The sequence below is a fragment of the Callorhinus ursinus genome, unplaced genomic scaffold (assembly GCF_003265705.2).
Source record: "Callorhinus ursinus isolate GAN/ISIS: 27379988/994484 unplaced genomic scaffold, GSC_fseal_2.0 scaffold14, whole genome shotgun sequence".
Taxonomy (NCBI): Eukaryota; Metazoa; Chordata; class Mammalia; order Carnivora; family Otariidae; genus Callorhinus; species Callorhinus ursinus.
The window spans coordinates 18,076,366-18,103,416 of record NW_027397076.1 but is presented as its reverse complement, the minus strand read 5'-3'; the positions used below and the strand labels follow the sequence as shown (position 1 = coordinate 18,103,416).

General features: G+C 38.1%; 1 long non-coding RNA gene across 3 annotated transcripts in view; it reads right to left on the bottom strand.

Annotated features, from left to right (window-relative positions):
* The window catches only part of LOC141374094 (uncharacterized), a 78,761-nt gene that overhangs the window by 42,539 nt on the left and 9,171 nt on the right, over nucleotides 1-27,051 (bottom strand). Inside the window, exons 1-2 of one of the 3 annotated variants that reach the window (XR_012380663.1) lie at nucleotides 12,320-12,473; nucleotides 3,451-3,547 (exon numbers count right to left, since the gene is read on the bottom strand). The exons of 1 other annotated variant lie outside the window; for it this stretch is intronic. This is a non-coding gene — a long non-coding RNA (uncharacterized lncRNA). Of the gene's footprint in view, nucleotides 1-3,450; nucleotides 3,548-12,319; nucleotides 12,474-27,051 lie in introns of those variants that run through there. One more of the 3 variants, XR_012380665.1, reaches the window with a different exon arrangement.

Genomic DNA, 27,051 nt, shown 5'->3' with positions numbered 1-27,051 from the left:
GCAGGAAAGGGTAACTCTGCTCTCAGGCCTATGGCAGCACCCCTCACCAATGGTGGCCTTGTCCTTCGACTCATTCTATTATTTTCTTGAAGGATAGCACAGGTTTGCAACTGAGCAGATTTATCAGCCTGTTTCCCCTGTAGAATTCTGGAAATCTGATAACCTTTCATCTCATTTCTGTTTCCTTCATTCCAAGCTGAAAGTGTTTGGGTGATATGGGATTCTCAAAATCCTGTCGCAAAATCCCCCCAGGTGTAGCAGAGGATCCACAACATTAGACAGATCTTTCCTAGATGACCCCATCTCTATTCCTGGCTTCTGTTCAGTTGGTTGACTGGATCCCTGAGTCACATATCTAATCTCTTAAGCAGAAGTATGTCCAGCCACACCCTTGGTCCTGTCTCCCAGGATACTTTTTAGCATCTTGTGCAATCTGGACAGGATGAGAATTTTCCAAATCTAGTGCTGGTTCCTTTTTGCTTAGCAGTTCCTTCCTCAATTTATCTTTCTCATCTTGCATTCTACTGTAAGTAGCAAGGAGGAATCAGGCTGTGTCTTCAACACTTTGTTGGACATTTACTCAGCTAAATACCCAAGTTCCTTGCTTCTCAGTTCCCCCTTCACATAACAAAAGAACACAAGTCAGCTATATTTTTGCCACTTTGTAAACAAGAATCACCTTTCCTCCATTTTCCAACATCATGTTTCCCCCTTTCCTTCTGAGATCTCACCAGAAACAACTTTGATGTTCCTACTTCTAGCAACATTATGTTCATGACCACATATGTTTTCTTTCAACATGATAAAAGCTTTATATGCTCCTTACTTCTTTCTGAATTCTCGATAGAATCACCTTTAATATACTTATTTCCACCAACTTTCTCTTCAAAGCAGTGTTTACTTTAAATCATGTACCTCAAAATTCTTCCAGACTTTATCCATTACCATACTCCAAAGCCACTTCCACATTCTTAGGTATTTGGCACAGTAGCACCCCACTTCTTGGTGCCAAAATCTGTATTAGTTTCCTGAGGCTGTTGAAAACAATTACCACAAACCAGGTGGTTTAAAACAACAGAAATTGACTCTCTCACAGTTCTGGAGGCCAAAAGTCTGAAATCAAGGTGTTGACAGGGCTATGCTCCCTCTAAAGGCCCTAGGGAAGAATTCTTCCTCATCTCTTCCAACTCCTGGTGGTTCCTGGCATTCCTTAGTTTGTGGCAGTATAACTTCGATCTCTGCCTCCATCTTCACATGGCCTTCTTCCCTTGTCTCTGTGCCTCCTCCTCTGTTAGAATGACACCAGTCCCTGAGTGTAGGACCTATCCTAATTCCAATATGATATTATCTTGGGAGCCTCAATTTAGTAACATCTGCAAAGACCCTATTTCCAAATAAGGTCACATTCACAAGTACCAAGAATTAGGACTTGGACATAACTCTTTAGCGAGTATTATTCAACCTACCAAAGACACCTCCCCCCCCAATAAAAACCCAATAATCAATAACCCCAAAACCCCATGGCTGGGGTGAGTTTCTCCAGTTGTCAACACTTCACAGATGGCTTTTAATGTCACATATTTCTGGGAGAATTGAGTGCATCGGTCGGACTCCACTCAGAGGGGACACCTGGAAACGTGCCCAGTTTCTTGGGGACTTCCATCTATGCATCTTTTTCCTTTGCTGATTTTGATCTGTATCATTTTGCTCTAATAAATCATAACCCTGAGTATAACAGCTTTTCTGAGCCTGTGAGTCCTTCCAGTGATCGAGGGTGAGGGTAATCTTGGGGACACTCAACACACCCCTCCTCAGGGGTCTGAGAAGCAGTTCCTCAGGACCCCTTCTTGAAGCTTCTAAGTTTTAATAATCTCCACTTCTCCTGTTCTCCAGCCCTAGGGCTAGTAGCTGTCTGCGCTGTTGCTACGTTCATATTACCATTACCATTTCAACATTTTTAGTTCTTCAATACTAATTTAAGAATCCTTATATTAACCTTTCTCTGTTAAACAAACAAACAAACAACTGGTGTAGTTTCTGTCTCCTGAGCGGTCCCCAATAGGCATATGTTTTTATTTTCATCTCATTCTGTCTGCTTTTCCTTGGACAATGTCATTCTGTGCTGGTGTTTATGTGAACATTCAACTACACTGGGCATCTCCACTTGTTTTTTCCATGAGAACGTGCATTCACTTTATTGTCTCAATTGCGTATCAAATGGCTTCTCTCTTATCCTTCGCTCTCCACCACCTCTAATTAGTTTTTCCATTATTTGACTTCCTAGTTTCTCTTTTGTCTATATTATTTTCTCATTCCCTCTGTCATGAATGACAGTTCAGTGTGAAAAGAGAATAAGAGTTGAAATGAGGTGTTTGGATTGTTGTAATCCTGGATCTCTCATTTTACGACAAAATGAGATCATAAATCTATCCTCACAGTTATTGGTTGGAATAAAAAATGAATGGGTACGAAGTACCTAGGTGAGTGGTCTCTATCACATATCAGATACTCAAACATTCTTCCCTCCCTTGCCACTTGTCTTAGTCGGCTCAGGCTGCTATAACAAGTACCATCAACTGGGTAGCTTAAACAACAAAAATTTATCTCGCAGTTCTAGAAGCTGGCAAGTCCAAGATCAAGATGCTGGCTGATTTAGTTCCTGGTGAGAACTCTCCTTCTGGCTTGCAAACAGTTATTTTCTTGCTATATCCTCACACAGAAGATTTTATTTATTTATTTGACAGAGAGAGACAATGAGAGAGGGAACACAAGCAGGGGGAGAGGGAGAGGGCGAAGCAGGCTTCCTGCCGAGCAGGGAACCTGACGCGGGTCTCGATCCCAGGACCCTGGGATCATGACCTGAGCCGAAGGCAGACGCTTAAGACTGAGCCACCCAGGTGCCCCTCTCATGTCTGTTCTCATAAAAGCATTAATTCTATTCATGAAGACTCCGTCCTCATGACTCAATTCCCTCGTAAAGACTTCACCTCCAGATATCATCACATTAGGCATTAGGGGCTCCAACACATGACTTTTGGGGGGACACAAACATTCAGCTATAGCTAGCACAACTGCTATCTTTTACCTAGATTATCACTATTATTTCCTAGCTGCTCTCATTTTCTCCTCTTGATTATCCATACTACCTTCGAAGACACTTTTCCAAGAGACCACTTTAGTACGCTATTCTTTGGCTTAAAGTCCTTCAGTTGGCTTCCTATAGCCTGTAGAATAAAATCCAAACATATTGTCATGACAATCAGGGTTTTCTTGACCTGCACCCAGACCTACTGAGCTTTACCATCTCTTCTTCTCTTCCATGTACTCTATGGTTGTAGCACAATTTTGCTGATGCTGTTTGCTCTGCTCTCAAATGCTCTCCTTATGCCGCCTGTTCCAGCTACCTCCCACCCCCCACCTCCTACCCCTTGCTTAGAAAATCCCACTTACCGTTTAAGACTCAGCTCAAGCTGTTTTTGACAATGGGATTTTGGGTGGTTTTGGTCTCTGAATCCAAACACCTACTCATCCTCCTCCTTGAAGGTCCCTATTAGAAAGTGAGGGAACAAGGAATTATGGGCAAATGGGGAAATATGATTATTTTGGTTGCTAGGAAAGTACCCTCTATTGTTCCCATTGTCCATCATCTCTGGTGAGCTGTGACATAGCATATGATTCAGGTCAAGAATAAAAGGGGTTTCCCACTGCATTTCTGGAATCTAGAATATCTGAAGAACCAGAATAGCTGTTTGGATGAAAGCGGCTATGTCTCCATGCTCACCTCACAGGAGCGGGAAGTGAAGGGAAGGAAATGGAGGAAGAGGCTACGAGTACGTGGCCTCAGGCCCTTTACAACACAGGAACTGCCCCACTAGAAAGTAGGTTCCAGTGAGTATTTTGGGATTTGACTAATAAAGTTAATAGCTCCTTTCTTATAAAGTTGACAAGACATGGCTAAAGAAAGACAGAAGTTTGGGCATAGAGTTCCCTCCTCCTTATGGGCAGAGGGGAAAATATGAAGGGCCAAAAATCCCCCTTCCACAAAAATAGTGAATTATTACATCTTCTGAAAAAAAATTTGGTTCCCTAGTACCTCAAAGGTACCTTTCTCCAATGTCCATACTTGTCCCTACTTGTCCTAGCTCTGATCTTGCACCTGTCTGCTCTCACTGTTCACAGTTTTATCTCCCTATGAGATCGAGAGTTCATGACGTGTATGCGTGTGTGTGTGTGTGTGTGTGTAAGGATGAATGGTTTTCCATTTTTCTACTTTTTGTAGTTCTAATTCTATTGAAGTAAGTGCTCAAGGAATATTTGTTGAATAAATAAATTGATTGTGAAGCTTCAGGCAGGACCTTCTGAAACTACTCTCTCCTTTGTGTGTGTGTGTTCCTTTTTCCTTGGCAAGAGTAAAATAAACATTAAGACCTACCACTGCTAGCTCATTTAGAGGCTAAGTTTAAATATTTCACATCTTCTTATTATATGTATTACAGACCTCAGACTGATCACTCTGAAATTATCTGAAAGCGAGGCTATACTTAATCCAACTACCAAGAAGAAGGCCTAATATTTTGGAAGGTAGATAAATCATATTCCATATTCCACATGTTGGGCATAGTTTATTATAGTTAGTTTTTTTAAAGTTTAAAGGATCAAGGTTTCTGCATTCAGAAGCCATTCTTTCACATTTTAAAAGGAGATCTCAGCAATCTGGAGAGGAGTATATTTTATCACAACTACTAAGTCTGGAAAGATGTTGCCCCTTCTTTTATAAGAATTATAGTTGAAGGGTTGGAAAATTATGGCTGAAGGGACTTACTACAAGGTTTGAGGCAGTCTACTTTTCTGAGCTGAGGGATACAGCAAAGTTGATTGATTTCTCTAGGTGGACAAGTATTCAATCTTTCAAGGCAAGCATGCCTAGGAGGAGCAGGACTCAACAGGAAGCCTTGTAGCTGAGGAAATATTTATATACAGCTGGGGAGAGTGAACAGGAATTTAAATGAGAGTCAGTCTGAATGACTAAGCATACATTTGGGAAGATATCTGAGAGGTGGGCTGGAGTGTGATGTGGGCAGTTTTGTTTGGAAAAGGGAAAGCTTGCTGAGCTCTATGTCAAGCAGGTGCTCAGTTGACGGATTCTATAGTAAGGGCCTATTGCTTATGCCCGATTCTTTGTTATAAATATCCTTCTTTTCCATTCTCTACTTATTTAAATCCTGATAATTTCCTAAGGCCCACTCTAATCACCTCTACCTCCCTGAAATTTGTTCCTGGTCCTATCTAGCTGATAGTTCTCATCGTCCTTATAGTACATTGTTCCAAATGACTCATGTCGTTTTTCGTGCATTCTGGTTACACGCGTCCATGTCTCTCTATGAGATACGAGCCCAACCATAACAATAGGGTGGGGTCATTCAGTATAAGATTTCTATTTTGTTCCTGCAGTCAGGATTTGTCTTATGTTAATGACCTCATCTGTCTTTTCTGAACATCTTCTCAAATTCTTTGTGGATAAAGCTGGATAGGAGGTGGGAAGAGTAAAATAGCTGATCTTAACAAATGACCTTATAATAATTACAAAACAATAATTAAAAAGAGCAAACATTGTTAAAAACAGGTTGTGCCAGGCTCTGTTTTAAGTGCTTTGTTTCATTCTTATACAAGCCCTATTATCCTATTTTATACATGAGAAAACTGAAGCATGGAGAGCTGAGTAACTCCCAAGTCACACAGCTAGATAATGGCTGACCCAGTATTTAAATCTAGGTAATTTAACTTCAAAGGATATTCCCTTAATACTCTACTACATAGTTTCATATTGCTGCTGTAATAAATTACCACAAACTTCATAGCTTAAAAAAAATCACAAATTAGGGGTGCCTGGGTGACATAGTCTAAGCATCTGACTTTTGATTTCGGCTCAGGTCATGATCTTAGGGTTGTGAGATCAAGCCCCATTGTGGGGCTCCATGCTGGGTGTGGAGCCTGCTTAAGATTCTCTTCCTCTCCCTCTGCCTTTTCTTAGCCCACCCCTTCCCTGTTCATGCAATCTTTCTTTCTCTAAAAAAAAAAAAAAAAGAAAAAAAATCACAAATTTATTATCTTACAATTTGGAAGTCAGAATTCCAAAATAGGTCACTGGGCTAAAATCAAGGTGTTAGCAGAGATTTTTTTTTTTTTAATTTGTATACTATAATATTTAAACACTGCATGTATCTATTAAGTAGAAAGTGAAAAGCTGAGGTAATCGGCAGGAATGTGTTTTTCTCTGGAGCCTGTAGGAGACTGCTCTTGTAACCTGGGCTCACAGCCCTCTTCCTCCCTCACAGCCTGCAATGGCACCACCTTTCTCAGAATGCTATCTCTGTGATTCTGACTCATTTGCTTCCCTCTTCTCTAGTCAGTGACCTTTGCAATTACATTGGGCCCATCAGATAGTCCAGGATAGTCTCCTTATTTTGAGGTCACAATTTACCATGTAATCTAACATATTCATAAATTCCTGGGATTGGGACATAGATATTTTCGGTGAAATCAGGGTTTAAAAGGCTGAACTTCATGGAAATTAAACACATGCTTAATATGTTGCCCTTATTATTTAAACTAACAAGTTTGAGAAAGACCGAACAGAAACCAACATCTTTAGTGAACTGCTATGCACATGTAACATTTTATTTCATGTTATATTTATTTATAATACTTAGTGCCAACAAAGGGGTAAGGCAAATATTATTCTTTTTTTTTTTTTAAGATTTTATTTATTTATTTGAGAGAGAGAGAATGAGAGAGAGAGAGCACATCAGAGGGGATAGGGTCAGAGGGAGAAGCAGACTCCCTGCCGAGCAGGGAGCCCGATGCGGGACTCGATCCTGGGACTCCAGGATCATGACCTGAGCCGAAGGCAGTCGCTTAACCAACTGAGCCACCCAGGCGCCCAAGGCAAATATTATTCTGTCTGAAGGTCATAGGATGTCCAAGGAAAATTGCATCTCACAGAAAGTTTAATTCTGTTGTAAAGCTATATACATTCATGCATCCGAAGTAAGATATTCACAACATTATATGAATCATTCAGGTCCCGAAATATAATTCTGACTTAGTTATTCACAATTGTGGGAAGAAGTTATTGTTTTAAATTACAGTGAATTTATTTCCATTGTTCTTGTGAGTACCAGGTAAACACTGATTTTACTTTGTAGGTGTTTTAAATAGTTCTGTTGTCTCTCCAGTTAGACTATATGCTCCTCAAACATCTAAGAATGCCACTTCTTTGTATTGCGTGACAGTGTACTATGCTTGCGGGCAGTACACTATGATTGTTTACTGAATGTGAATTGCTATCAGATCTCCAGGATCCCTCCTGAATCTCCATCTCCCGGTTTTGCCTTTGCATAACCTAAAATGCCAGGATACAATTTTCCTGAAGGGAAGGAAAGAAGAAAGATGTTTTGATGGGGAGTAGTCTGTCAAATGACATGTCTTCAGGTCTGGGCCTTCTGAAGACATGCACTGGTATGCAGAGATAAAAGTCTACAATGGCCAAACCAAGAGAAGGGCCAGAGGCAGATAATAAGATGCTATAGAGCATCACCAGTGACTAGAGATTCAAGCATGAAGTAGTTGATCTGGAAATTAAACTTAAGGTTGATCCTTACCAAATACATGAAATATATGCAATTGTTGGACTTTGGGTACACTACCATATGTACAGGCCACATTTAAAGGTCCAGGGCCATGGCTGACAGGGGACAACTATGAGATAATGGATATTGCTAAAAATTAAAACTTGAAGGTAGAATAAATAAGAGTCTCTAGCTGGATGGCCTGAGAATATGCCTGTCAGGTTTTTGTACTATTCTTGATAGAGATAGCCAGGGCAAACAGCACTGAACTCATACTGATATTCATTCCCTCCAAAAATATTGAGCCACCTGCCCAAATTGCTTTCTCTCTTCTCTCCAGGACAGTATCTCTTATTCCTGTGAAATACTAAAATTTTTATCTCCTATTAACCTCAGTGCGATAGTTTTGTTTGTATCCCATATTTATTTTGATATGTCTGAAAATTTTCACTTATAACGTATATCATAGGTCCTCCAGACAGGCACTAACCCTCCTTTAGTTCTTTGACTGGGGCTAGGAGAACTCTCAGGGCTCAGCAGGTAATAAGAGCAAGCCCACTGAGTCCTACAAGGTGAGAATATGGCCTTTGAAGAAGAAATTTCTGTCAATTTTTCCAGCCAAATAATTTTATAGCACTTGATACACTGTGTCCTACTAGACATATTTCTGTTTGGTTTAGGATATGCAGAATGGGGAAGGAGTAAAAACAGTATCAAGATTTATGGTTTACTTTCTTATGAGCTGTGGTTTCTTTTTATATTCAGTCAAGATGTAATGGAGGTACTGTCTAGCACTCTCCCTCAATGAGAAAAACTAACAACTGGCCTCTGCAATTGGCAATTTTGGAAAAGTTTAAGAATGAACCATATCATTCATAACCTCTAGATATGCAACTGTTTGTTGTTTCTGAGCAATCTCTTCTCTCCTTGGCCACATGGCTGTCCTGTAAAGCTATTTAACTGCTTCCTAAGCAGCTGTTGTGTAAGTGCATGAATAAATTTTTCATCGGTGAAAACTGAATGTAAGTGATGTATACAAATTCAACTTCATTCCTTAGAAAAAATTACTAATCTTGGACTCTCTCTCCTTCCTTCTTTGCACTAGACAGACAGGACTGGATTCATATTAATCTTCATAGTAGAAAGGACCATGAACAGGGCAACCTTGCAGGCAACTTCATGGAAATACAAGAACTTCTGCACCAGCCTAGGTCCCCAAATTACTTTATGGAACAGAGTCGGCTGACCCCCTTGAACTGTTACAACCTGGAGAAATAAATATCTATGTATCTAAACTACTACTATATTTTGAGAAGTTTTTGTTACAGCAGCTTAGATTTTATTCTAACAACATATAGAGTGAAAATTAAATGGGAACACTTTTTCTAACTACAAAGTTCTTCACTTCACTTCAATTAGAAATCTTGAAAGAAATGGAAGTGAACTGAAGTCTTAAGATGCCAAACACTGAGGATTAGAACCAGGAGAATCTGACCTCATTCCTGAATGTCTAAGGCCCAGAGCATCTAGAAATGTCAAGAGGAGCTGTAAGAAGTGTCTACAGTAAAACTCAACATGTGTTTTGTGAAAATGGGAGAATGGCAAATTAAGTTGGATTCTCTTTTATGAGCTCGATTTTCATTTCAGAGAAGGATGGGACAGACATCTTTAGAATTTAGTCTTTATAGAATGTTCCAAGGCAGACAAAGGGAACAGACTAAATCCATATGTATTTTTGAAATGTGTTTTTGCCTAAGCTATACAACTGCAGTCCAGAAGACCTAATATTTGCTATGTGTCACTGTTTATGAGGATGAGGTTTATTGCAGGGTGTGGATTACTGAAAATAATGCTAAAAAATACATAGAGTCATTGTTTTCTGGGATCTCATTTCCCATGTACTTGCAACATTTTGAAAATGATCAACTGGATCTAAGAAATCTTAAAGAGGAGAAAACCAATATGACTTTAAATAAATTCAGTTGATTTTGCTTTGTGATATTGTTTGCCATTTGTATTTAGCTTTTCCTGACTAGATCTTTATATATTATGATATTGTATATGGAGGTCGGGGTATAAAGTATCACATTCTAAATATTTCTAAGAGTGCAGTCTCCTCCCATGAAATAAAATGGTCTAAGCATCAAATTTCCCAAAAGCCATTAGCCAAGCATAACAGGTAAATGATTTGAAATATTTCATGCTTTAAATATTAATAAAGACATCTTTGGGGAGAATTCATTCGTTACAATGGTCTACATAAAAGCATCAAGGAAAAGTTCTTAGTGTACAGTCCTGCTTTCTGCAGTAAGTTCTTAACAGAGTTCATTACCCAATTGCATGTTCAAATTGACAGTGTATTTTTTAAGATGTAGACTTCTTTCTATGTGTAGGTGCTGTAAAGTATTCTAGGAGCTACTTTGCTAAAAATAAGCCATCTATGTCAATAATGAGTGCTCACTGTATAATCTAATATCATTTGCACCTGCAAAGGTTCAAGAAGGTAACTTTAGGTGATATGAAAAACGCTTTTATATAATTGAATGACATATCTTCCAAAATATTATTTATTAAGCTAGCTTGGTTCTTCTTTTTAAATTTTATTTTATTATGTTAATTAACATACATTATATCATTAGTTTTTGATGTAGTGTTCCACGATTCATTGTTTGTGTATAACATCCAGTGCTCCATTCAATACGTGCCCTCTTTAATACCCATCACTAGGCTAACCCATCTCCCCATCCCCCTCCCCTCTAGAACCCTCAGTTTGTTTCTCAGAGTCCGGAGTCTCTCATGGTTCATTTCCCCCTCCGATTTCCCCCTCTTCATTTTTCCCTTCCTACTATCTTCTTCTTCTTCTTTTTTTTTTTTAACATATAATGTATTATTTGTGTCAGAGGTACAGGTCTGTGATTCATTAGTCTTACACAATTCACAGTGCTCACCATAGCACATACCCCCTCAATGTCCATCACCCAGACACCCCATCCCTCCCACACCCACCACTCCAGCAACACTCAGTTTGTTTCCTGAGATTAAGAATTCCTCTAATCAGTGAGATCATATGATACATGTCTTTCTCGGATTGACTTATTTCACTTAGCATAATACCCTCTAGTTCCATCCACGTCATTGCAAATGGCAAGATTTCATTTTTTTGATGGCTGCATAATATTCCATTGTATATATATACCATATCTTCTTTATCCATTCATTTGTTGATGGACATAGCTTGGTTCTTCTTAATGAGCTGCTGCCCACCAAATCATAGATACTTCAAATAATAGGTACAATGGCATGATGCAGAAGTGAGACTAGGTAGAATACTGGGATTCAATAACAATTGTATATCCCTCAATCCACATGTTGCCTCTAAGACTCGTCCTGGCCAGGGGTTATCTACCTGTAATATTTCGGCATTTGTGCAGTAACTGTGGAACCCAACGCCTCTTCTAATCCTCATTATCCCTGACCACATGCAAATGACCTTTCTATGCCACTTCCTGCCAACCTTAACAGCCAGTGATTAGATTAGCCGTATTTCTCCCAGTCTTGTTAGATTCCTGCCTCCCCTCAGTGCAATGATTACATTTTGGTCTTGGGCCATGGAGTTCATCTGTCAAAACCAAATGCAGATCATGCTAGACAATCTAACTGCAAGTCATTCTGGAAGTACAGATAGGCCAAGAAAAAAGTGAACTTGTAAGATGATGCTTAGCAGGGTTATGTCTCAGGTCTAAGAACCAGAACCAAGGAACCACAGGCCCTCTGCCCTTTTAAATGTGTTGGTTAAATATGTGGAATTTAAGAAGCAAAACAGATGAATGTAGGGGGAGAAGGGAAAGAGAGGGAGGCAAACCATAAGAGACTCTTAACTATAGAGAAGAAACTGAGGGTTGCTGGATGGGAGGTGGGTGGGGGAGGGGTAAATGGGTGTTGGGCATTGAGGAGGGCACTTGTTGTGATGAGCAATGGGTGTTGTGTGTGAGTGGTGAAGCTCTAAATTCTACTCCTGAAACCAGTATTACACTATATGTCAACTAACTAGAATTTAAATAAAAACTTGAAAAAAAATAAATGTGCTGGTTAAAAAATAATCAAAGAACAACAAAAACAGAGATAGGAACAAGTAGTGATTAACTCTGCATGAAGATATGAGGTACCTTCTTCTCGTCTGTACATCCTTGCTGCTCTATAGAGGTCAAAATGAGGCCAGTGACGTATTTACCATCTATTATGGTATTAAATGATCATTAATCTGAGTTACAAAGGCAATAAAAATATGCACTGATTTATGGAACAGTTTTACAGAGATGGTGGGATGGCTTTAGACTTCCTGCAGGGGCTCACGTTTATGAGATGGCTGACTTGAGAGGGGTATGGCCCAGTCATGAGCTGTGGATCTGCTTCCTTTCCATTAAGATAAGGAGCCCACTCAGAGATCAAATCTCAAACCATTCCCTAATCAATCGTGATCCCGTAGAGACTCATACAGGACAACTGTATGAATTAATACAACAAATGTCCTAGAAAAATACAGAGCTGAAAATATGAGGTATCTTTTCATTTTTGCTTGTCTTTGTGAATCCTTGCTGCTCTATCTAGGGCAAAATGAAGTCAATCATGAGAACGATATGCTATAATAAATCTTTCCAGTCTCGACTCCTACAGCTACTTTGACTTCTTACCTCCACAGGGTTGGATGGGAAGCAACCACACAGCCTGAGGAATATTCTCTTGCCTAATAGGGAAGCACATTTCAGCTGACTTGGGACCACATGTTTTTCTAAGGTGGGTCCATGGCTTAGCTGGGTTAAAGCTGTCCACCATTTCAGGCACAGCACAGCTTGGTCAGTATCATGGTCAGCTGGGGCCCTGGCTGTGATGCCAGTTCCCTCTTCCCATGACTTCACAAAGTGGGAGTAATGATGTTGACACTGATTGTAAGAATAAGAGCTATTGTATATTGAGCATTGTTGTAGTTCAAATAAATTAACTTTTCTCCTTCGTAGAGGAGGAAAAAGAACCTTAGAGAAATTATGTAAGTTGCCCATTATCACAGAATTAACTAGGTGATGGAGCTACCAGAGTTCTTCCTCTTGATTTTTTTCTCATTTCAATCATGACCTCATGTCAGCCTCAGGGGATTCTCTTTTTACCCCACAGGGACTTTATTTTTATGTTAGTTTCCTAGGGATGCCATAAATGGGGTGGCTTAAAACAAAAACAAATTATTCTCTCACAATTCTGGAGGCTAGAAGTATGTAATCAAGGTGTCAGCGAAGGTTGGTTCCTTCTAGAGACTCTCAGGATCTTTTTCACAGCTTTTCCCCAGCTTCTCCTGGTGGTTGCTGGCAATCCCTCAACTCACAGATGCATCATTTTAGGTTTTGCCTCTTTTTTTCCTGTGGTATTCACCCTGTTTGTCTCTGTGCCTTCACATGGCTTTTTTCTAAGTGGCTAGTGAGTCACTGCATTTAAGGCTCGTCCTAATCCGGTATGACCTCATCTTAACTCGATTACTACAAAGATCCTATTTCTAAGTTAGGTCACATTCACAGGGACTGCAGATTTGAACTTCAGTATATCTTTTTGGGGGACACAATTCAACCAACACTTTTATTTCCTGTTGCTCTTTAAATTGTTCACTAGTAATTTTTCCAGAAACTCAACTGTAGGGTAAAAAGGGTGCCTTTTCTAGGCAACCTCCGCTATCAGCCTGCTAACGTGAAGCTCCCTTGAAGCAAGAATGTGCATAGGGGCCTGGCTTCTCTCTTAAAATGGACAGGAGGGCAAAACACAAATCAATATCTCAAAGAATTATCCTGCCACTCCTATGGGATTGTATCTTAAGTGATTGCTTTGTACCATCTTTACTGCAGCTCACAAAAAAGGTGCCTCCCTCTCAAGTCATACAAGACAGACAACATAAAAGCTCATGCCAGATGTTTCTTCTTTTGCTTATTGATAGAACCAAATTATTTATGAGCATGAATGGGTGCTACTCAAACTCCCCAACTACATACTTGCTCACATGTGATGAATGAGGGGCAAAGTAGAATTGCTTGGAATCAGGTGTCCTAATCAGCTCAGAGCAGAGAGGCTATAAGTGACAAGGTTAGAGGGAGCAGTTCAGAGAAAGAAAATAGGAATGTTAAGATTATCAGTAAAAAACAAAACAAAACACACAGAAGTGGAGAAATGTCACTTCTAATTGCTACCCATGCAATAAAACACGGTCACGGATTAGGGAATCCAAGCAAGCAGTCTCTTTTGGGTCCAGATGGTGAGAGTTAAGGCTATTATGTGTATTGAAACACCATCTGTATTTTTGAGAATACCGACACCATATTCCAATATCCAAGGGGAACCTGTGTGGATTTCTGCTTGTTCTAATTGCTGCAGTAAGTACCTGTAACGTATTCACTGCCTCTCCATCTGCACCACATTCCTGATGCCTGCCATGCACCATTTGACAATCTGCAGCACTATGCTCTTCCCGTGACCCCATCTTCCCCACCGCATCATTTAGCTCAAATATGTTCAGCCACAGAGGCTTTCCAAATCATTCACTTAGTGACCAAGGGCAGTTACCTACCACCCACGAGGGAATGAGTCATCATATTATAAAGGCTGTGGAAAAAAAAGAGACATTTGTCAACAGATTCTGTGTGTTGTAGAAGATGAGTTCAAATGTAGGACACCACACATTTAGTGGTACATAATAGATGAGTAAATTTTTGACAAGAAATGTCAGGCATCTTCAGAATCTTAAACAATAAGGAAATGGAAAGTTAAATGTTTGTTGTCAAATAGAACTGTGGGATCACCATCTAATAAACTAGACCCTTTCCTCTGCCAGTATTACTTTCAGAAAAATAAGGAAGGGGCAAGGCTCTTGAGTCATGGGGCATATTCTGGGTTTGTCCCAACACCTAGTTATATATATAATATATATAATATATATACATTATATATATATATATATATATATATATATATATATATATATATATACAGTGAGTCTGTGAGGATAAAATAGAGGTAAATATAAGGTATCTCTGTTCTCAAAGTGTTTTTTAAGAAGTTCCTATGTATTCATTAACTTGATTAATATATTGTATGATGTGATATAACAATACTACCATTTTTTAATTTATTTGTTTTTGACAATACTACCATTTAAATGTCTATATGCTCGAAACTCTTTATATATACAATTTCTAAACCATTTGTACATATGTTAGATGTGATTACTGAGGTCCAAAGACTTAGTAATTTCTGTCTATAACCACGTCTGCCAGACACTGGAGGCCATCTCCTTTACAATGTGGTACTGCTTCTCATGGAAGCGTTTTAAACTCTGAGGAATTTGGTATATTTTGGACTTCTGTTTTGTTCTTTTAATAGTATTTTGTGAATTACAATGCAACTACTATATTAGACAGCTTTTACTGCCATAATGCTCTCTGTGCATGTCTGTGGGTCAGCTGAAGTTTGGCTGGTCTTGGCTGAGCTTGATTTAGTTTAGCTGGGTTCATCTGTAGGTCAGGTTAGGGTGTATTCCATATATCCTATCATAGGACAGGTAGCTACTCAGAGCATGATCTTCTCATTGCAATGGTAGGAGCACAAGAATGCAAGCCAAATTATACAGTAGTCTTTAAATAAGTCTCTGCATGCCACATTTGCTACTATTTCATTGGCAAAAGCAAGTCACATGGCCAAGCTCAAGAGCAATAGAGAGGGAAATACATTCTGCCTACTAGAGAGAATTATGCCTAAATTGGGCATGGATGCATATTTCTATAATAAACAGGGAGAGAGAAATGGAGCCAATAATCTAATCTATCATCAACACTTCTTGATTACCCATAAAATGTTGCAGAATTTCCAAATATGTGTGGTAGAACCTCTGGAAAAAAAAATATATATAGATGGATTTTCATCTTAGCACCAAAACCAGAGTAGTTTTGCTTTTATCAATTTTATATATTGGGCTTCTATATAAATTTACTTTGAATACAGGGTAAATAAAATAATGCTTAGAAACCACTGGCTTAGGTGATTACAGCTAATACAAAAATCATACATATAACTTTGGGAGGGTCTATTTTAGAATTAATTTACCATCTTCTTTTGCTTTGAGTGGATGAGATTAACTTGTGCTCCATAAAGAGAGGCAGTATTGGAAGAACTGTTGGAAATCTGGTTTCGGTACTGTCTAGCTATGCAGCCTTGAGCAAGTTACTTAGCTTCTTTCTCTATGTCCCCTTCCTCCCTTTTTTCCTAACTACAAAATAGGGATGATAAAAATACCTAAATCACAAGATTATTGTGAATAATATGAGAATGAAAGCATATTAAATAATTAGAACAATGCCTGGTGTATAGGAAAATACCTAACTAGCGATGCTGATGGGAGAGCTACCATTAGATAGAATCGTAGGAAAAAGCAGATCTGACCTTGCTGTTGGAAGCAGACGTTCAGGTGACAGCCTAATTATCATCAAATTCTATGTTTTTTTTTTTTTTAAATTTTATTATGTTATGTTAGTCACCGTACAGTACATCATTAGTTTTTGATGTGGTGATCCACGATCCACTGTTTTTGTATAACACCCAGTGCTCCATGCAGTACGTGCCCTCCTTAATACCCATCACTGGGCTAACCAATACCCCCTCCCCTCTAAAACCCGGTTTGTTTCTCAGAGTCCATAGTCTCTCATGGTTCATCTCTCCCTCCAATCCCCCCCCCATTTTTCCCTTCCTTCTCCTAATGTCCTCCATGCTGTTCCTTATGTTCCACAAATAAGTGAAACCATATGATAATTGACTTTCTCTGCTGGACTTATTTCACTGAGCATAATCTCCTCCAGTCCCATCCAGGTTGAAGTAAAAGTTGGGTATTCATCCTTTCTGATGGCTGAGTAATATTCCATTGTATATATGGACCACATCTTTATCCATTCATCTGTTGAAGGGCATCTCGGCTCTTTCCACAGTTTGGCTATTGTGGACCTTGCTGCTATGAACATTGGGGTGCATATGGCCCTTCTTTTCACTACATCTGTGTCTTTGGGGTTAAATACCCAGGAGTGCAACTGCTGGGTCATAGGGTAGCTCTATTTTTTCAAAAAATATTTACATACATTTTGAAAGCTACTAAATAATAAGCATGACATATACATAAAAGTTAAAGTAGAAAACATTAAAATGCATACTTATCGTTCACCATTGGAACTAAAATTCGAATGTTACCAATTCCTTTGCATAAACCTGCGTGCTCCTCCCCATTCTATTTCCCTGTTTTACACAAACCTCCCAAATATCATTTATATGCAATATAGCATAGACGTTAAGAATTCACACTCTGAGCCAGACCAATTGCATTGGGCAAGTTACTTAACCTGTTTGCCTCAGTTTCTAAATTGTTATTTTTAGGGATAGCTATAATATCTACCTCACATAAGAATTATACTGGTTAATACATTTGTAGCACACAGGAGAGGACTTTCAAATGGTAAGCACTGTGCCAGTTTTAATTGCTAATCATTACCATTGCCGTTAATCACACACACATATCAATTACCAAATAATATTGTTTGTCTTGGATTGGTTTTGAGCTTTACAAAATGGAATCATGATGTTTCTGTCCTCTAAGGTGGCTGATTTTTTAACTTAACCTTATATTTAATTTCTGAGTGTCATCTATATACTGTAGCATAATTTTATATTGAGCGATATGCTATTATTTATTCATTTTCTTATTGTGTTATTTCCATTTATGTATCTTTTTCTATTATTAATAATGCCATTATGACCATTCTTGTACACAGCTGTTGGTGTACTCACGTAAGAATTGTCCAAATTGATACCTTAAAGAAAGTGGCCAGATTGTGGGAACTTTCCAGTGTTCAACCATTCAAGATAGGACCAAATTGTTTCCAATGTGCTTGTATCAATTTATAATTCAACCAGCTGATCCTGGGCCTTGGAAGACTTCTTAATTTGTGATCAAATTAGTTGGTACAAATACATAATTCAATGTGATCTTAATTTGAATTTCCATAATCATAAAACTGAATATAATTTTATATGTGTATTACTCTTCATGCTTTCTCTTTCGTGATATGCCTACTCTTGTTTTTATTTGTCATTTTTCCCTGGGTTATTTTATTTTTCTTACTGAGTTGTAGGTGTTGTTTATTCTTTGGCTATTATTTTATTATTGGTTATATGTGTCATAAATATTATCTATAATGTTGAATTGATTTTCCCTTTCTCATGATGCCTTTTTATAAATAGAATTTCTTAAATTTAACAGTTTATCAATCTTGTATCTTATTTTAATATTTTAAATCATCCCCTAACACAAATTTAAAAATTGTTCTCATATAATCTCTAACAAAATTTTAAAGCTTTGCCTTTTATATCTAAGGACATAGTCATCTGGCATATATCGTGTGTATGGTGTATGGTAACAATCCAACTTAATTATAGCCATATGGATAAATACATCACTTATTAAATTGTCCCTTCTTTTCCTCATAGGCTATTTCTGTCATACCCTCAGTTTGCATCATTTTTTTAAAAGATTTTATTTATTTATTCGAGCTGGGGGGAGGAGCAGAGGGAGAGGGACAAGCAGACTCCATGCTGAGCTTGGAGCCCGACACGAGGCTCAACCTCAGGACCCTGAGATCATGACACTTAACCAACCGAGCCACCAAGGTGCCCCTGAGTTTGCGTTATATGTGTGGCTTTATTTGTAGGCTCTCTTTCTCTTGTTTTATTCTTTTTTCCCCCCCAAGATTTATTTATTTTAGAGAGAAAGAGAGAGAGCCTGCACGAGTGTGGGGGAAAAGGAGAGGGAGAGAATCTTCAAGCAGACTCCCTGCTGAGTGTGGAGCTGAACACAGCGGCTTGATCCCAGGACCCTGGGAACATGACCTGAGCCCAAATCAAGAGTCTGGCGCTTAAACAAGTGAGCCACCCAGGCGCCCCTCTCTTGTCTTATTCTTGTTCCACAGGTCACCTTATCTATTCCTGCACTACTACAACACTGACTTAATTATAATAGCATTATAATGAGACTTGATATCTGGTACAGCAAATAGCTCCTCTTTATTCTTCAGCTTGAGTAATGTCTTGGCTACTCACAGGCCTTTGATCTTCCAAATAAATTTCAAAATCAGCTTGGTATTCTGAAGTTTAAGTACAATGGATCTAGGTGTGAATTTCTTTTTATGGATCTATTTGGGATTAATTTTGTCTCCTGCATTTGTAGATTGTTTTTATTTTCCCCATTAGATCTGAAAAAATTGCGTCCATTATCTCTTCAAATATAGCTCACCCTTCATCTGTCTATCCTCTCTTCCTGGGACTCTGGTAAAATATATGTTAAATTATCTCATTCTGTTTTCTCCATCATTCAAGCCATTCTTTCATATTTTTGACCTTTTTTCCCCCTGCATGCAGGAGTCTGTGCATCTTCTATTTATTTTCCAATTTTACTGTCTTTAGCAATATATTTAATCTTCTTTTTTAATCTTTCAGCAATTCTCCGATTTCAACAATCTTTTTATTTTGAAACACTTATTCAATTACTTTAAAAATATGGTTTGTTATTTTATAGTATGTCATTTTGCCTGTCTTTAAAATAAATCTTTTTCATTTTTGCAATATTTAATTCCCAGGTTTTTTTTAAAGATTTTTTTTTTTTTTATTGAGAGAGAGAGAGAATGATAGAGAGCATGAGAGGGAGGAGGGTCAGAGGGAGAAGCTGACTCCCTGCTGAGCAGGGAGCCCGATGCGGGACTCAATCCCGGGACTCCAGGATCATGACCTGAGCTGAAGGCAGTCGCTTAACTAACTGAGCCACCCATGCACCCCTTTAATTCCCAGTTTATAAACCATTTCTGATTATTTAAGTATCTAAATTCTGTGGAATCATAACTATCCTTTGTTGTTTTTTCAGACTCTCATTTTATGTCTGCACTTTTAAAAATAAACATAAATTTTACTGATTTTTATTATGTAGGGGTCTAGAAACCTAAGTTGAGAATGTTATATCATCCAGAGTTAATTTTGAAATATACATTGATATAAGCACTTTGGAAACAACCTGATATTCTTTATGCAGTTAAACATCTGAAAGAGTTCCTTCCTTTTTTTTTTTTTTGTGAGAAGCCAAATGGTGTTATGGATAGTGGGTGATCCTTTTTACGCCCCTTTGAGTTATTGCCTAAATGAAGAAATCTCCACTTCTACCATCTTCCTCCCCATTGCCCTTAGAATCCTGATCATTATCAGTCTTATGATGGACAGACCTTAAGATGGCCACCATGTACATGTTCCTGTATAATTCCCTCTCCTTCAGTGTGGGCAGGTCCTATAACTTGCTTCTAACCAAAAGAATATGGCAAAGGTGATTTTATGTTACATTGTATAAGACTCCATCATCCTAGCTGACTTGCTTTAAAATCTTGCCCTTCTTGCTGTCTTTGAAGAAGGGAGCTGCTATGAGTCTTAAAACTGCAAGGAAATAAATTTTTATAACAAGGTTAATGAACTTGAAAACAAACTTTCTCCGGTCAAGCTTCTAGATGAGAACCTGGACCTTGTTGGTAGCTTGATTGCAGTCTTGCAGAGGACCCAGCTAAACCAAGACTACTGATCCACAGAAACTGCATGTTGCTTTGAGTCACTAAGTTTGTGATACTTAGTTATTATGCAGTACAGAAAATAAACACAGTCTGATAGTACATTATCCTGCAGAGAAAGACAGCCTTTTGATGCCTCACTTTTGACTTTGTTGCTCATTTCAGCTGCCAATTTTTTTTTCTCTCAAAAAAGTTAGGGGTTGGTAGCATTTAAGACAGAGAATTTGAGAGGTGTTCTTTTATTTACTGTATACCTCAAAGTGCATTAAAGTTTTTGTTTCATCAAGGACCTAGTTGTCTAGTAGAAGGAATGTCTTTTGGAGTGTTTAGTATGCCTTAATTACATCCAAAGGTTACTTTCTATGTATCAGAAACTGTGCTGATTTATATAAGTTGTCCCCAGTTAGTCACAAAAATAGACCTCATTAACATTACTCATGATATCACTATGAAGAAAATTATTAAGATATTATTCACAGGAGCATATGTTTTACAAGTCAAATAGTAGGAAAAGATATAGTGATGAATAGCAGGACTCTCTGTCACTCCTCCTTGTTCTCTACATTCCACACTCCAAAGGAAAACTCTTTAATCCTTTTTACCATTTATATTTGCTATTTAATGATATATTTTTATTGTCTTTAAAAATTTTACACATTATATTCTGACTTCCTTTGATGCAGAAGGTTGCTTTCTCTTAAAATCAGAAATAAAGCAAAGATGCCCCTTCTTACTACTTCTATTCAGCATTGTACTGGGATGCGATAACACAAGGAAATAAAAAGTATATAGATTGGGGAGGCAGAAATAAAACTGCATTTGTTTGATGATGATGTGATTATATATGTAGAAAATCCCAGATCTGACCAAAAAAAATCGCTGGAACTATTAAGATATTATAGCAAGATTGTAGGATATAAGGTTAACATTTCCTGTATAACCACAATGAACAATTAGAACCTGAAACACAAAACCATTTGCATTAATGCTCAGAAATGAAATATTTAGGCATAAATCTAAAAAAAATTATACAAGATCTATATGAGGAACACTAAAAACTCTGATAAAAAAGATCAAAGACGATCAAAATACATGGAGAAATATTCCATGTTCCTGGATAAGATGACTCAATATTTTAAGATGTCATTTTCAACTTGATCTATACATTCAGTGCAATCCCAATCAAAATGACAGCATGTTATTTTGAGTGTATCAACAAACTGATTATAACATTTTTTGAAAAGGCAAAAGACCTGGGATAATCCATACAATACTAAAAAAGAACAAAATTGGAGGAATGATACCACCAAATTTGAAGACTTACTATAAAGCTACAGTAATCAAGATGACATTGTATTGGAGAAGAAATGGACCAATATATCAACAGAAAAGAATAGAGAATAGAGAGCCTAGAAATAGACTCACACAAATTGAGTCAATTGGTCTTTGAAAAAGGAACAAAGGCAATTCAATGACGAAAAGATAATCTTTTCCAGCAAATGGTGCTAGAAATACTGGATATCCACATAAAAAAAAATTCTAGACATAGACGTTATATCTTTCCCCCAAATTAAATCAAAATAGATCATAGACCTAAATGGAAAACACAAACTATGAAATGCCAGAATATAACTGAAGAAAATCTAGGTGACCTTGGGTTTGTAGATAAAATACTATAAAGTAAATTTCATGAGAGAAAAATGGTTAGGTTGGACTTTATTAAAAATTAAAAACCTGTGTCCCATAAAAGACACTGTTAAGAAAATTAAGATACAAGCAACAGGCTGAGAGAAAATATTTGTAAAACACATATCTGATAAAGGACTTGCATCTAAAATACACAAAGATCTCATAAAACTCAACAATAAGGAAACAATTCAACTTAAGAATAGGGAAAAGATCATAGGAGTCACCTCACCAACAAAGATACACAGATAGCAACTAAGCATATGAAAAGATGCTCAACATCAAATATCATCAGGGAGTTGAAAATAAAAATCGCAATTAGGTATACTACTCATTTTTAAAGTGGTTAAAATCCAAAATATGGCAACAGCAAATGCTGGTTAAGGACACAGAATAACAAGAGGTCTCATTCATTGTTGGTGAAAATGCAAACGGTCCAGCCACTTTGGAAGACAGTTCTGCAGTTTCTTCCAAAGCGGAAAATAATCTTACCATAGGATACAGCGATATTTCACGTACATATTTCTCTAAATGAGTGAAAAGCTTATGGCTACATAAGAATCTGCACATAAATTTTATAACAGCTTTGTTCATACTTTTCCAAACCTGGAAGCAACCAAGATGTCATTCAATTTAGATAAGTGGAGGAAGCAACTGTGGTACAAGCATACAATGAAAGATTCTTCAGCAATAAAAAGAAATGAGCTCTTAAACCCTGAAAAGGCACAGAGGAACTTCAAATGCATATTGCTAAGTAAAAGAAGTTGTTCTGAAAAGACTACCCATAGTATTCCAACGCTGACTTTCTGAAAAGAAAAGACAAATTATAGAGATGGCATAAAGAGAAGTGGTTGCCAGAGGTTTGGAGAATGGAGAGATCAATAAGTGAAATGCAGGGGAATTTTAGGGTAGGGAAACTATTCTGTATGATATTGTAATGGTAGATACAGGGCAGGATGCATTTTAGTTTCTTCCTTCACCAATGGAGCTGTATAACATGGAATATAAGCCTTCATCTAAATTATAGTTTACAGTGATAAATTTTACCTAATAGTGATAAATCAATATTGGTCCATTAATTATAATGAATGTACTATACTAAAGTAAGATATGAACAACAGGGGAGACTGTATGTGAGCGGGAGGGGTCACTTGAGAATGTTTACTGTAAAGTTCCATTTTTCTGTCAATATAAAACTTCTAAAAAATAAAGTCTATTAATTAAAAAACACTTACATTATATTCTGACTCCCTACTAGGAATAAGGTTGTTTTCATTTTCTAACACTACCTTTCCTCTTTTCTCCATGTATTTCTTCTTAATTTTTGTTGAATTGCTGCTCATTGTAGAGATGATAATGATGTAAATATCGTTAACGACTGAGCCATGTAGATTATGATTGCACTTTGCTTCCTGTGCATCTATTCATTTTTTTTTCCCTGTAGTTTTAATTGCTCACTGACAAGAACTGAAAAATACCTCTTATTGTAATCAAACACCTCAGTTTATCAGTTCATATTTTTCTTGAATCCAAACTTCTTGGAGCCCTCTGTCCTTTTGTTCCAATCTGGATTTCTTTCTTTTTAGGCATTTTGCTCAGTTGTTTTTTCCATGAACTTCTCTTTATTATCCACAGAGTACTCTTTCCTCACTCCTTTCTTGGGCCCACTATCTTCTGAATCCCAAATCTTTCTCTTTGTGGGTTTGTATTGTGCCAACTTAGACAAACTGGAATTGCATTTCCCAGAATGCCCCTCCTGATAATGGTTCCAGGTTAGCACCCCTGCCAATCATTTTGATCAAGGTTTGGAAGATGGAAGCGAAGCAACCTTCCTTATTCTTGGAAGGTTGGTGTAAGACACCAGTTGCGCTGAGTTAGAGAAGCCATCTAATATCTAATTGTCCCTTAAAGGGCGCCTGGGCGGCTCAGTCAGTTAAGTCTCTGCCTTTGACTCAGGTCTTGAACCTGGGGTCCTGGGGGCCCTGGGGGTCTTGGGATTGAGCCCCGCGTTGGGCTCCCTGCTCAGCGGCAAGTCTGCTTCTCCCTCTGCTCCCCGCTCCCTGCTCCTGTGCACACTCTCTCTCTCAAATAATATTTAAAAAAAATTTTAAGAATGAGAGAGAGAGAGAGAGCATGAGAAAGGGGAGGGTCAGAGGGAGAAGCAGACTCCCTGCTGAGCAGGGAGTCCGACGTGGGACTTCATCCTGGGACTCCAGGATCGTGACCTGAGCATAAGGCAGTCACTTAACCAACTGAGCCGCCCAGGTGCCCAATAATTAAAAAAAATTTTTTTAAAAGATTTTTACCGTTTCCATTTATTTTTAGCACTTTTCAGAGGTACAGAGTTAACCTTGTGCCCTTAATTTGTTTTTCCAGCCTCTCTGTGGTTCTGTGGCACAAATCAACTTTCTTCTCAGTGGTGTCTTCTGTTTGAATTTCATGAAGGCACAGCTTTTGCCTTTTTTATTCCCTGCTCTATTGCTTCTCTCTAGAACAGGGCCCGGCACACAGTAGGTGCTCAGTACATATTTGGTAAATGATAAATGCAAGTACTTAGTTGCAGCTGTTGTCACTCTGCTAAGTCAGTTCCTAGTCTCCTCTCTTACATTTTTATTACCAACTTTCTTTTGCTATTTTCTCCATTCCCATTCTTTCTGATTATATGGGAAGTAGTCCACCTTTTAAAAGTATTTATCTCTATTTACTTATACTCTTAAATTCGTGGCATTTAGGACAGAGTAGAATCAATGTGTTTCATCTTACTAGGCTTACCTGAATGTCTAGCATTATTTTTTCAACTATTCTAATATTTAAAAAGATGTTTTTGATGTTTTTGAATTCTCCCAGTAAAATTGTGAGGTCTAGAGATGGGAACAGTTGGATTTCGTTGTGAGAATCTTGTGGCTCCACCTTCTATGCCCACCCATTATGCTATTATGTTTAAAATTATTTTTTAAATTCAATAGCAGCAGCTGTCTGACCCTTTACAATTTTTCCATGAGGTAAGTACACTAGACTTCAGGAACTCTGGGGTTTTCTCTTTTCCCTGAACTTTAAATAAATTATGACACATTTGTTTTACAGCAGAATTAGGTGCCAGGAAAGATAAGAAAATCTATCTTCCATTTCTCGGATAAAGGCTGATCATCCGAGCAGTATTTATGTAATGACTCACTCGTTATTGATCAAGGGTCTAGAAAGTCTGGGGGATTTTGCATTTTGAGAATTTGGGAGTAATTTATGATAAACAATAATAGGAAGAGAGTTATTCTGCATGTTTGTTGCTCAATGCAGCTGTCAAACCCAGACGCCAAGAAGTGTAAATGTGAAGAATTTTGTCATAACACCTAGTGTTTCCGGAAGTAAAATAACTCAGTTACACAGTGTTGTGTAGCTTAATGGTCCTTTGGCTTATTTTCTCTTAGCTCCTTACTGAAGGGTAAGTTCTGTTATAAATTATACATGTGAAAATTATAAAATCTTACATATTCAAGACTATGCTCTGTATATGTTATTAGCACTGAAAATAGACACCTTTCATCTTCTCAGATTCATTTTTCAGTTTGTTAAGCATTTCACCAGTGCTATAAGGCTGCTACCCACCTGTCAAAAATATAGTTTTATAAATTGACATCTTTGGATGAGCTCCCTCTGATGACAGAGGATTGCCAAGTTTCTAGCATCGCCTCCCTCCTCCACAAACAGTAATGGTATTATTGTTCTAAGGAGAGATTAACATTGTGTTACTGCAGTTTGAAACCTAAGTATTCTGTTGAATTCAATAACATGTTAAGCAAAGAAGTAACCTGGTGTGGTAGAAGGCACCTGCCTGCAGAGGCCCACCCAGGGATGCAAATAAAAATACTTAACAATTAGATGGCACATATCATACGATCAGAAAGGAAATGGCTAAAATGCTGATGTCCCATTGCTGTACCAGCTATTACCTGTTCCTAGCAGGCAAGAAAGCCTACCGGGTCCTAACAGAAGGGCCAGGGGCATAGAGGGGACTCAGGACAGCAGCTATTTACCAACCATTACAGAACATTTCGATATTTTAACAACTAGTATTGATGTACTGGTGCCTCTGGCTGCATATCAGCCCAAGTCTGGAATTTCTCTCATGGCCAGCTTCTTTCAGTGTGATCCTGGGACAGTTCCTTAACCTCTCTGGGCTTAGTTTCTTCACCTGTTCTAACGGGCTACATGGACAGGGCTGTAGCTCCCCTGTGTCATTTTGTAACTCCTGTCCAGATTTTCCAGGTGTATGTTGGATGGACTAAGACTCTCTAAACTTTTGTGTTCTGGGAAGGAAGATAAACTACGGAACTGGACCAGGAAGGGAATTGCAACTCTGCCACAGGCAGGATGCTGCTTGTGAAATTAAGAAGCCACTTCTACACTTGTCAGCTCTAGAGCCTAAGTGCCACTGTTGAGGTCAGGGAGCCTCCTCTGCCAAATCTGGTAGCCACTGGTAATGTTCCTAGGCTATGCTACCTCTGCTTTGATCTGCATGTGAAAAACGGATGCCTTACTTTTTCCCCCTAAATAACCCAGTTCTGAATTCAATTCAAATCTTACACCAGTACATCTGAATCTAAGAAGCTAAATCCCACTTGGAGTGCTGGCTACAAGGGAATGAGGAAATTTTTTAGCTTTCTAGTTTCTGCAGTACAAGAAGGCAAATGAAAGGCATAAGTGAATTTTGAAAAATCCAGTCCACAGTGTCTGTCCTACAAACTCAGGTCTTCTGGGTCCCAGAGGCAAAGCTCATATCTAATACATCATCTTAAATGCCACTTCTCCCTTAAGGATCCACAGATGGATTGTAAGGTATCTGAATTCAATTTGCAAAATAATGTTGACCAAAGTTTTCACAACTACTTGCAAAACACTACTACATTGTTCATGTTGACAATTTACTGATTATGAATTACTATGACAGATGGAAAATATGAAAAGCAAAGGATTAAAAGAAAAGTTGTCCCAAAAGTTGTCCCAAGCCAGGATTTTTTTTTAAAGATTTTTATTTATTTGAGAGACAGAGAGAGAGAATGGTAGAGAGAGCA